This window comes from Portunus trituberculatus, chromosome 46 (genome assembly GCF_017591435.1).
Source record: "Portunus trituberculatus isolate SZX2019 chromosome 46, ASM1759143v1, whole genome shotgun sequence".
Lineage (NCBI taxonomy): Eukaryota > Metazoa > Arthropoda > Malacostraca > Decapoda > Portunidae > Portunus > Portunus trituberculatus.
In genome coordinates this window covers 31,797,735-31,810,234 of record NC_059300.1, presented here as the reverse complement: position 1 = coordinate 31,810,234, position 12,500 = coordinate 31,797,735, and the positions used below count along the sequence as shown (strand labels likewise).

The following is a 12,500-nucleotide window of genomic DNA, read 5'->3' as shown; positions in this document are numbered from 1 at the left end:
AGCATTCGTGTTTGTCGTGTATTTCATGACCAGCAGATGAAGGATATGGGTGAATGTGCCAGCGTCCAGTGAGTGATGAGAGGGTGTTAGGATGTGTAGACTGAAAAAACAGAGAGAGAGAGAGAGAGAGAGAGAGAGAGAGAGAGAGAGAGAGAGAGAGAGAGAGAGAGAGAGAGAGAGAGAGAACATTTGAGGTGAAGCTAAGGATAGATAATAAAGCTTAGCACACCCTCGTTATACACCCACTGGTCTATGTCCTTCCCTTACAATCACACATCTAATTACAGGCAGAAGTGGAAGCTGGATGATATTCGGTTCCATTCAAGCATTCTGCGTTTCATCTGCATGCCTCGTGAGCAAAGAAGGCGGCTGAATATGACTCATTTGTAAACCAGACGATCAAAGAGGAAGAGTGATTGGTCTTGCCTTCACCTTCAAATCTCGTGAGCTGAAAGGAAGTCTGAATGAAAATGCAAGACGTAAACATCTGAGTGAAAACTGTTACACCGTCCGGCCCGCGTGCAGGTAAAGAATGCATCTCTATTACTATGTTGCACGGGGGAGTTTTCTCTTAATGATGATGACGATGGTGGTGGTGATCATGATGAAATTTCAGGCAATGAAGTTAAAATCATTAATTTCTACGACTCTTAGAAAAATTTACGATGAAAACGACGAACACATGACTTGAGAGAGAGAGAGAGAGAGAGAGAGAGAGAGAGAGAGAGAGAGAGAGAGAGAGAGAGAGAGAGAGAGAATATCGTCAAGCCAATAATCTGAAGAATGTCAACACCACAGTTATATTCTCTGGGCCTCAAGAAGTTGTTAATGTTATTGTTGATGTTTTCATTGTTATTCTTGTTGCTATTTCAGATATTGTTGCTGTTGTTGCTGTTGTTGCTACTGCTGTTGTTGTTGACGTTGATGTTATTATTGTTGTTGAGGTAGTTACTGTTGCTGTTGTTGTTGTTGTTGTTGTTGGTGGTGGTGGTGGTGGTGGTGGTGGTGGTGGTGGTGGTGGTGGTGGTGGTGGTGGTGGTTGTTGTTGTTGTTGTTGTTGTTGTTGTTGGTGGTGGTGGTGGTGGTGGTGGTGGTGGTGGTGGTGGTGGGGGAAGGGGGGAAGGTCACAGTTCGATCACGGTCTCACCTTCACAAATTCGTCCTCTGCCAATTCTGGCTTTGTAACAAAGGGAGAGGGAGAGAGAGGTCGAGAGAAAGGGAGAAAAAACAACTTAATTGAAGTCCGCTCGCCTTCCTGCCTTTCTGCCCGCCTCCCTGCTTGCTTGTTCTCTCTCTCTCTCTCTCTCTCTCTCTCTCTCTCTCTCTCTCTCTCTCTCTCTCTCTCTCTCTCTCTCTCTCTCTCTCTCTCTCTCTTTCTCCTATCGCCCCTTCAATTTCTCGTTGAAGTTCCTCGGCATTCTCCCTTCCATCTTAATGCTAATGCCATTCGCTCCTCCTTTAAGAGGAGGTATTTACCTCTTTCTCTTCCCAACATGAGCTTCCTGTGTGTCCTCTCACCTCCGTCTCTCCCCTCTTCCTTCTCTCGTCCTAGGCTGTGATAATCCACCTTTTTTTCTATTCTCTTCCTTTCCATTTATTTTTTTCTTTGTAATATCACCCACCTTCTCTTCTCCTCCTCTTTCTCTTCCTATCCCTTTTATTCTTACTAATAGGCTCCCCTTTCCGCTCCCTTCCCCTCCTGCTAACTTTCCACCCTTCCCCTACTTATTTACAGCACCCAGGGAGAGCGTCCCTTCTCCCTCTCCCCTCAGCTTCCCCTCGTCCTGCAGCCTCTAAGGGGTTTAAGGTAATGAGCAGTGACGCTCCCACGATCCCGAAGGCACCTTTATTCCCTCCGCCCGTGTCCTTCTATTCTCTTATTTTCTTGTTTTATTCTTACCTCGTTTCCCTTCTTTTCTGGATCAGCTTCCTCTAATCCTGTTTCTCTCGTACTCCTCATCTTGTATTTCCAAGGATGCACGTTCGACTCCAACTGACGGTAGTTTCTCGCTACCTTGATGGAAGTAACGCTCTGTCATAGCCGTCAAACATCTACAGACATATCCATCTTCTCTTCTTTCTATTTCTCATTCTTTTATTTCTATACACTGTGAATATTCAAAACTCCTTCCGTTCCCTCTTATAATGAAGTCTACTTTTCTTCTTTCCCAACCTTTGCTACTCGTACTCCTTCTTCCCACTTCTCTTCTTCCACCTTTTTTTACTTTCCTTTCCCTTCATTCCTTAACGCCAATTAAGTCTGGCAGGTAATAAGCTCTCCCTCGCCACCCATACAGCTTGCCCTCTGCACCTTGTCTCCCTAAAGTTATAATGATGAAGTGAACAACATCCGAGGACGTGGAAAGATTGGCCACAAAGGTATGGAGGAACGAGACAGGCAGAAATACAGAAATCTGAAGCAAGGCAGTGTGTTATGTCCAAGGAAGGAAGACAAGAAGACACGAACGGAAGAAACCAAAACTGGAGAGAGACGCAAAGAAACACAAAGGAACAAACTTGTTAGTCCCTGCTGGTCTGTTGGTGAGAAGTAGTCTATTTAGTATAAACATAAACAGCAGCCTGCCAGCATGGGGGTATAAGTGCCAGTGCTGAGTTTCTGTTTGATACTGAGATTGGTGTGCAGAGGTTATGAAGGTAAGAAAGACTATGTATTGTGTTATAATGTTTAGCGAGTTGTCAAGGTTAGGTAGTTATGAGATGTTGGGATTTTGTGCAGTGAAGTACAGCTGGTTCTCTGTGAAACCCTATTTATATGATACAAACTTATTTCTATAATACACACTGCTCCCTCCAGACAAGACAGACTGGAAACAGAAGTGCCAATCAGTATGGAAAAACTACATGGATACTTTATGACACAGATATGACCTACAGCTGTTCCTAATTCTATCCAGCTCTCAGCATCCAGAAGCATCCGGTAAAGAGACATTTTACAGCAAAGTAAGCCAGAACATGTTTTCATTACAAATTGCTAAGATGGTAGATAGAACTTTGGTTGCAGATTGGAGACACAAACCTTTAATTTTAAAACCTGAGCTTATTCATCATCAATATTTTATGTTAATTCATATTTGTATTACGCTTTCTTTTATAAACTGAAAACAGAACTTATTTCATTAGTCATCTGTAAATTTCTGGTATTTATTTTTTGTCTATTTCTTAGTAGTATACACAAATCCGCGGTTTTCCTTTTTCTTTATAAAGGGAAACACGCAATTATTTATGCAGTCAGAAGAAGAAAAAGCAGCAACAGAACAACAACAACAACAACAACAACAACAACAACAACAACAACAACAACAACAACAACAACAACAACAACAACAACAACAACAACAACAAAAAGAAGCGGATGAAGAGATCCACGAGTACGTACGGAAGGGAAAAGCTAAACAAACCAATGGAATGAGAGAGGAAAGGGAGACGAAAGGAGAAAGGGAGGCATCAACAAGGAAGAAGGGAGGGAGGCAAGTACCAAGGAAGGAAGTGGCGGGAGGGACGGAAGGCTGGAGGACGCCGGAACGGAAGCGCCAATAGGGAGGGAGGGAGGGAAAGAGGAAGGGAAAGAGGGAGGGAGATGGAGCCGCTGAGGGAAAGGAGGGGAAGTCACGGAGGAGTTCCCAACACGAACGATTTATCTGCACTCAGTAACCCTTTCCTTTACACCCCTTCATAAGAGAGAGAGAGAGAGAGAGAGAGAGAGAGAGAGAGAGAGAGAGAGAGAGAGAGAGAGAGAGAGAGAGAGAGAGAGAGAGAGAGAGAGAGAGAAATGGTTGAGGTGAGGCTAAGGAAGGACAATAAAGCTCAGCACACGAACTCAAAAATGGGCATATAAATATAAAAGTTAAGCCGCTGGAAACAGATTTGCGTGACTTAGAAAAGGATGAGCGAGAGAGAGAGAGAGAGAGAGAGAGAGAGAGAGAGAGAGAGAGAGAGAGAGAGAGAGAGAGAGAATACAATCTGACGAATGAGGAGGCGGACGTTTTTATCGGTGAATTTATGAGAAAGGAAATGAAAACGAACAGGTATTGAGACAGATAGATGAATAAATAGATATAAATGAGCTTACAAAAGAGAATTATGGCAGCGAGTCAGCTCAGATGAGATTTAAGATACATTACACATTCAAATAGTACGCCTGGAATACCAGTAGAAAATTATTTACGAATGGATCTCATTCATCAAAAAAACAAAGAATATATCAACTACTTTTCATTCTCACTATAAAATAAAATAAAAAAAAACATATAAACAATTTTTTTTTATTTATACCATGTGGGCTTTTCACGGGAATTCATGGACTAAAGGGGATACTGTTTAGGGTAGCTCCTATCTCAAAGCCCACCCGCTAGGAAACCGTTGCCCCGAGTGAGGAATTCAAACCCGTGCGCTTGAGGCCCTCGCACCCCAAAAGCACGCATGGAGGAGGAGAAGAAAAGAAACAGGTGCAGGGACGTGAGTTTATTTCCAACTAGTTTCGCTGTAAGCTTCTTCGGGGGCATTGTTTCCTTTTCATCTCCTCCTCAAACTTGTCTGAATGTCTGAACATATAATACCTAGTATCTTTACAATACAAGTTAGATCCGAGACACCGAATGTTGCAGAAATTTACTAAAGAGAAAGTTAAAGGAAATTATTAAAAAAAAAACAGGAACTTTACCCAAGAGAAGCAAGATGTCAAAAAAGAGCTATTTGTAAACCTTTTCCCTAATACAACAAATCCATCAGCAAACTTAACCCGTTAAGTACCATGCCACGTTTATATATCCATTCTGGTTACTGTTTGGTGACTTTACACAGCTTCAGAAACTCATGTGGGGGATTAAAATAGTGAAGACTCTGGCCATTAATCTTCTGACCTCCGTAGACCTTTCCTAATGTAAATAAACTCAATTAATCATACCCAAAAGTCAAAGTAAAAATGTGTCTCGGTATTGAAGGAATTAATGAGTGAACATGTCTCATATCTGCTCACACAGCCATTAGGAAAGACAGAAAGTAGAAAAGATGCGAGCAGGAAGCGCTTAAACACACATCGCTTCACGGAATTACAGAAATACGCAGAGTGAAGTGTGGCGGAGCGGAAAGTGTGACTGACGATCTGCCTCTTCCGTCCCTCCATCCATGTCAGCCGAGGAATTATCATGTACTATCTCCCACTGCTCTCTCTCTCTCTCTCTCTCTCTCTCTCTCTCTCTCTCTCTCTCTCTCTTTATTTAAACGGTGATGCATAATGTTACATAGAAGACAGTGGTGTTGGTAAAGCTAAAGTTATGGTGTCGCCAGGAATTATCTTAAAGCTTTAAACACAATGAGTAATGATAGTAATGGTCTCTCTCTCTCTCTCTCTCTCTCTCTCTCTCTCTCTCTCTCTCTCTCTCTCTCTCTCTCTCTCTCTCTCGATTTGATACATCCAATATCATGTATATCTCTTACTCATCCATAAAGTCTCTCTCTCTCTCTCTCTCTCTCTCTCTCTCTCTCTCTCTCTCTCTCTCTCTCTCTCTCTCTCTCTCTCACACACACACACACAAAGCCACACATGGACATTTTCCTCAAGTTAGGCAAAAAATTCTGCCGGACAAAACGTTCTTTATGTGCCAACTTGGAGGATGGGATGTCCTTCCCGGAGATCCTTTTAGCTTAAGTAAGTTTCCTTCTTCTTGGTAACCTGATCTTTCCACTCTCATACTTCTTTTCTTCTTCACTTTATCGTCCTTTTATTCTGCCACATTTCATCTCTGGCCTATTATGTTCGCATTCTCCTTGCTGCCTCCTCCTCTTCTCCTCCTCCTCCTCCTCCTGCTTGTCCTCCTTCTCCACCTACTTCCTCCTACAATTACTTCATCCCCTCTTCTGCTTTCAGTTTGTCTATTCATCTCTTTTTCATGTTTTTTTTTTTATTGTATATGATATTTCATTTCTTTTACTTCTGTTCCTTCTTTGCTCTTTCATATACTTACTCCTCCTCCTCCTCCTCCTCCGGCTCCAGACCTCAAACTCTCTTACTGTTTGCAGAATTTGTACTGTTAACATAGTCACACACAGTCATGTTTACCCTTTGTATACTGAGACGCATTTTCACCTTGATTTTTGCATATGATTAGACGATTTTATTTGCATTTGGAAGGATCTATGGAGGTCAAAGGATTAATAGCCACAGTCTTTTATTCTATTCGCAACATGTGTTAATGAAGCTGTGTAAATTCGCCAAATAGTAACCAGAATGAGTATGAAAACGCGTCCTGGTACTGAAGAGATTAAAGACCAGAAAGACTGCTGCTGTCTGTTATTTTTTTCCTTTGTATTCTTTAAAATTCCTCTTCTTCTTCCTCCTCCTCCTTCCTCCTCCTCCTCCTCCTCCTCCTCCTCCTCCTCCTCCTCCTCCTCCTCCTCTTTAGCCACATCCTCCACTTTCAGCATAGTATTGTCATGAAACACCACTTAAAATTTAAAAAAAAAACAGCTGGTGATTGATGTTTGTGTTTTTTTTTTTACTCCTCCTGTTGCTTTTTTTTTTTTTTTTTTCATTCAGTTTTTATTCTCCCTTTTTTTATTATTTGTTCCTGTTGCTTTTTTATTTCCTTTTATCCAATTTTTAGTCTCTTTTTTAATATTATTTGCATTTTCACGAGAGCCATTCTTTTATGACTCATTTAAATCTCTCAATCTTCCTATTTTATTTTCTCCTTTCTGCAATACCCCTTCAATTTTTTTCCCTCTTTTTCCCTCCTTTTTCTTCATCCTCCTGTTCTTCCTCCACTCTCATCTCTCCCCCCCCCATCCACTAATCATTTCCTTCATCATAATTTTCATACATACTCTCCTTCTACGCTTCCACCCTTCCCTAATTCTCTTTTTTAATCATTTCACTTTTTTTAATGAACCAGCAAATTCTTTATCGTGGAATTAACTTTCTCTCATTACCAATTCTTCGTTTACTTCATTATCTTCATTAGTATATTTTTATCTCCTTTAATTTCTTGCTGCCTCCTTGCCACACTCTTCTCTTAATTCTCCTAAACTTCCTCTTCCTTCTTCTCTTCCTTCTCTCTCCTCTTCCTTCTCCTCCTACTCCTCTTCCTCCTCTTTCTCATCCTCTTATTACCGGAAACATGAAGAATAATATTGTCAAAAAGAAGAGGAGAGGAGAATAATGATTTAGGAGAGTAGAGAAGAGAGCACTGCATATTATAATGAGAGAGAGAGAGAGAGAGAGAGAGAGAGAGAGAGAGAGAGAGAGAGAGAGAGAGAGAGAGAGAGAGAGAGAGAGAGAGAGAGAGAGAGAGAGATTGTGGGAGAGGGTCGGTTATTCAAGAACATTTTACTAATATATCACTACAATCTTGCTTCGTTCAGCGGAGGGGAAGTTTATGTGAGGCAGAAAATCATTCCAGCTCCATGTGGCAATTTCAAGGAGAACATCCAACTACGAGGAGGAAGAGGAGGGGGAGGAAGAGGAGGACGAGGAGGAGGAGGAGGAGGAGGAGGAGGAGGAGGAGGAGGAGGAGGAGGAGGAGGAGGAGGAGGAAGGAAAGACATACAACTACGATAAATATTATAAACCACAATACGGGATGTCCAGCAAATGACAATGATCTATGTGAGGGTCAGTTTGCAACAGATGACGCCTAATGGCTGGTCAGGTATTAATAGCACCAATATCCCTCGCCATAGTCGTGCGTGTGATCCACTGAGCTCCGGCTGCGTCCATTACAGGCCTGGACGAGAATGGCCGAGAAATATAGCGTGTAATACCGCAGCTATACCATCAAGCACAGAGGTAGCGCCGCTTAGCCATGCACTTGGGGAGGAGAGAGCAGAAAGGTCCCGGTTTTGAAATGTTTCGCTTTCTTACTACCATTACATGACTCAAAACTCTCTTACGGTGGAAAGGCTGTTCGTTTTAGAGTGCTTTCATGTTTTCAGTGATAGCTAGCAAGGGTTCTAAGTTTTTTTTAGAGGAGAAAACATAATGCAAACTTTCCTATACGTGCGGTTACGGAGACTCGGGGGTTGAATCATCGTACTTTGGCAACCTGCCTGTCTGAATCCCTGCACAAAGTACGATTCAGAAGTATTCATCACTATTAACTACGTATATAAGTATTAATAATTAGTTTTTATTTTTCTTTTATCATCAACACTGACAACATTAGTCGACATTCGTCATCATATTTTGGCAACCTACCTGTCTGAATCGAAGCACAAAATACGATTCAAAAGTATTCATCACTATAAAATAAGTATACAAGTATCAGCAATTAGTTATTATTGTTTTTTCAGCATCAACATTGACAACATTCATCGGTATTCCTTGCTGCCTATTTATCAAAGCACAGTATTGACAGGTGGGCTGCGAGACTACGATAACGCAACAATCACTCCCCACAGCGAATATAATCAACCACGTAGCCTGTGAAAACAATCTCTCAGCCTTTAAGAATTCCAACCTACATGTTCCTTCTTTTTTCCCGTGTATAATAAAAACCTGACGGACCAGAGCAAGTTAACCTCTCGACTGTGTTCATATGGCAGACAGAACGTAGGGAGCCATTAACCATAACCTGCTGCTCACACTGTGCCTCCTGTGCTCGCTGGAAGGGGATGTCAGCCTGGCGTGTAGATATACGTAGACCATAACCCCATAACAGAAAGGGATACCAGGAGGAGGAGGAGGAGGAGGAGATAGGCCTAATTCAGATCAATCATACAAACTCATCCTTTATGGTATACCAATTTCGTGGTTCATTCACTTGCCCAACAGTGTGTGTGTGTGTGTGTGTGTGTGTGTGTGTGTGTGTGTGTGTGTGTGTGTGTGTGTGTGTGTGTGTGTGTGTGTGTGTCAGTGTGTGTGTGTGTGTGCGAGAGAGTATGCATGATAGGAAAGATCTTGTTTGGTAGATACAAATTACTTGACCTTGAAAAGAAATCGGTAAGTACTTGAAATGATAAAAAGGAGGAAAAATAACAGGTTACTCTTTCAATTTGTCCTGGGTCGTGTCCCCAATGCTTCCCGCTGTCTTGTTCACCTATCAAGCACTCAGACTGATAACACGAGAGCGGGGAGTCTGAAGGCTAAGAGTGTCGCACGATAAACGTCCTCCTCGAGTCATTTTTTTTTTAATTATCGTATGCATTCGTCAAGTGATAATATATTTCTCTCTCTCTCTCTCTCTCTCTCTCTCTCTCTCTCTCTCTCTCTCTCTCTCTCTCTCTTGTAACAAGACAGTAAACAAACTCATTCCCCGAGAAGAAAGTTTTGTTTACGAAACTCTTGAATTTATAACCTACCGGAAGAGAGAGAGAGAGAGAGAGAGAGAGAGAGAGAGAGAGAGAGAGAGAGAGAGAGAGAGAGAGAGAATGAGCTGGAAGAAAATCGTATTCCCTGACAAGATATCTCGCCTGCCACTTCAAAATATAGTAGTAGTAGTAGTAGTAGTAGTAGTAGTAGTAGTAGTAGTAGTAGTAGTAGTAGTAGTAGTAGTGTAGTGGTAGTAGTGGTGATAGTAGTGGTGTAGTGTAGTAGTAGTAGTAGTAGTAGTAGTAGTAGTAGTAGTAGTAGTAGTAGTAGTAGTAGTAGTTGTTGTTGTTGTTGTTGTAGTAGCAGCAGTGGTAGTAGTAGCAGTAGTAGCAGTAGTAGCAATAATGATAACAATAATAATGATGGTGATAACAACAATAATAATAATAATAATAATAATAATAATAATAATAATAATAATAATAATAATAATAATAACAACAACAATAACAATAATAACAACAACTACAACAACAACAACAGCAGCAGCAGCAGTAACAACAACAACAACAACAACCTATAAAAATAACTTTGACACACCTGCCGTGACCAGGATTCGAACCTGGGTTATTGCGGCCACAACGCAATGTACTAACCACTATACGATCACGGCCACCTGTGTTATGTCCATTCTCACAAAGCCTGGCCGATCTATAACCAATCCTCAACACTCTACAGTAAACCTTCCAACACTGCCCCTGCCCCTACTTGTTTCCTTCACTCGCATAAAGTATTGAGGCTTCATGGTTCACTAAGTTATATATCGTCAACAGGGAATAAAAAAAAAACTATTAGAACCTGCTTTTACGATCTCCATGGCCTTTAAATTTTTTCCTGATGAGAGAATGAAGAATTTAACTCCTTCAGTACCAAAACGCTTTTTTTACAGTGAGTTTTGGGTACGATTAGACGATTTTATTTACAGTAGGAAGGGTCTATGGAGGTCAGAAAGTTAATGGCCAGAGTCTTCACTATTCTAATTCCCACACATAAGTTTCTGAATCAGTATAAAATCAAGAGATAGTAAGCAGAATGAATGTGCAAACGCGTTATGGGACGGCAGTGTTTAAGAGGACGAGCTGGACATCAATGTAAAGTATTCGCATAAGTAAGTGCATGATGTTAGCGTGTGGATCAAATGTTTTGGTACATTTATTGATCTATTTCTCTGTAGTTGAAGATTTATTGAAGGAAAAACTTGCACATTGTTATCTCATTTTTCATATTTTGTTGCTGTTGTTGTTGTTGTTGTTGTTGTTGTTGTTGTTGTTGTTGTTGTTGTTGTTGTTGTTGTTCTTCTTCTTCTTCGTTGTCGTCATCCTCTTTCTTCTATGCTTCTTTTCATTACAATTTTTACTACTTCCCCTCCTTTCTCACCGTATTTTGTTTCCTTCTTCCTTCTCGTCACTGAAGTCAAGCATAACTTATAAACCGGGACACAACACACACACACACACACACACACACACACACACACACACACACACACACACACACACACACACACATACTACAGAGAGAGAGAGAGAGAGAGAGAGAGAGAGAGAGAGAGAGAGAGAGAGAGAGAGAGAGAGAGAGAGAGAGAGAGAGAGAGAGAGAGAGAGAGAGAGAGAGAGAGATGTCCTCCTTTCTGCGACTCGGTGGTGTGGAGAAGCATGTAAGAGCAAGTGCAGCGGGAGAGATTGGAAGGAAGCTGCAGAGAGGGAGCATCAGAGGAGCATTGAGGAGTGCTGGCAAACATGTAGAAGGCATGAAAGGAAATTGAGGGAACATGAAGAGATGTTAGTAGGAAAGGAGAGTGAGAGAATATGGAAGGGTTTCTGGAGGAGGAGGATGAAGTAACAGGGTGAGTGAGGACGAGAGAAGATAGAGAGACAAGTTTTATGTGGGGGGGGAGGAGGAGAGGGGAGGAGTTTACAGTATATGGTGACCTGAGGGTGTTGCCGCGGATATGCAACAAAGTTTGGGGTGGGGGGAGGAGGGGAGGTAATGTGTGGTCGCCGTGAAGGATGCCTGCAGGGGCAAAATTCTCCTTCACCCTCTCTTTGTCGCCGCTGTTCCGCTTCCCCGTCCCTTAAATCAGAAGCCAGCAAAACGTCCGTCTGCCTGTCCGTTCGTCTGTACCCACTGGGAGGATGGGTGTTGGCTCGACGCCCAGGAAAGAGGAAGAGAAAGAAGAGGAAGAAGAAGAGGAGGAGGAGAAGGAGGAGGAGGAGGAAGTGCACCAGTGCTCACTTCGGCAGAAAACTTCTCGCCATAGGACCATGACCTGGATCTGGGAGGCTGACAGAAGGCGCAGTGCGTACGTATCCTTACTACTCATCCCTCCTGCTTGTATTTTCTACTCATGCCTTTCAGGAGGAGGAGGAGGAGGAGGAGGAGGAGGAGGAGGAGGAGGAGGAGGAGGACACATAACCAGCAACCCTATCAAAAGCAGGAGTCACGAGCGGGAGGAGAGAATGTGGCGGGAAGCAGTTGGAGAGGAGGTGGAGAGAAAGAAAGGCAAAGAGGCGAGAAGACGTGGCGGCCGTTCAGCGTTATACGAGTGAGCCGCCAGGAGGGAAAAAGGTGCTTCTGGATCCAATAAAACGCGGATAATTCGTCTGATGGCTCCCTCACGAGGCTGCGATGTCGAATAAAATCGCCTAAGATGGTTCCTCGGCCAATACCACCCGGGGCGCTGAGACAATTCCCTTACGCACCTTCCACACACACTAGACTTTTCACCAACACACAAGTAATATCGGCTGTCAAAACTACACCTTCATTATAACGAGGCAAACTTGTCTTTTCTTCCTACCTTTTTGATAGTGTCATAACACTCAGAGAAAAAGAAAGTGTTTTTTTTTATTATGACATCAATGATTTCGCTACAAAAAATCTACACTTTCATTAGTGTGGCAAATATTCATCTTTCCATCTTTTATTTTTATTCACTCCAACCAGTACTCATTTTTACAGGTATATATGATGGGAGTTTCTATTAATGCCAATGTCAGTGTCTTAAAATGCCTTAGAGGCTAAAACTCAATATTGATTCTTTCCGCCATTTTTAATACTCATAACACGAAAAAAAAAAAATTAAAAAAAGAAACAAAAGCGATTTTTCCATCAAAACACAAATCATTTCACTGAGAAAAAATAAATAAACAAACTTTCATCACGTGGCAATGAT

At 42.0% G+C, this 12,500-nt stretch overlaps 1 protein-coding gene and 1 non-coding gene across 2 annotated transcripts in view; both read right to left on the bottom strand.

Annotated features, from left to right (window-relative positions):
* LOC123519963 (hemocyanin subunit 2-like) overlaps positions 1–12,500 on the bottom strand; it is a 130,658-nt gene that overhangs the window by 87,395 nt on the left and 30,763 nt on the right. The window lies entirely within an intron of this gene.
* Trnah-gug lies at positions 9,867–9,938 on the bottom strand. Its single transcript has one exon. It is a non-coding gene; the product is annotated as a tRNA-His (tRNA).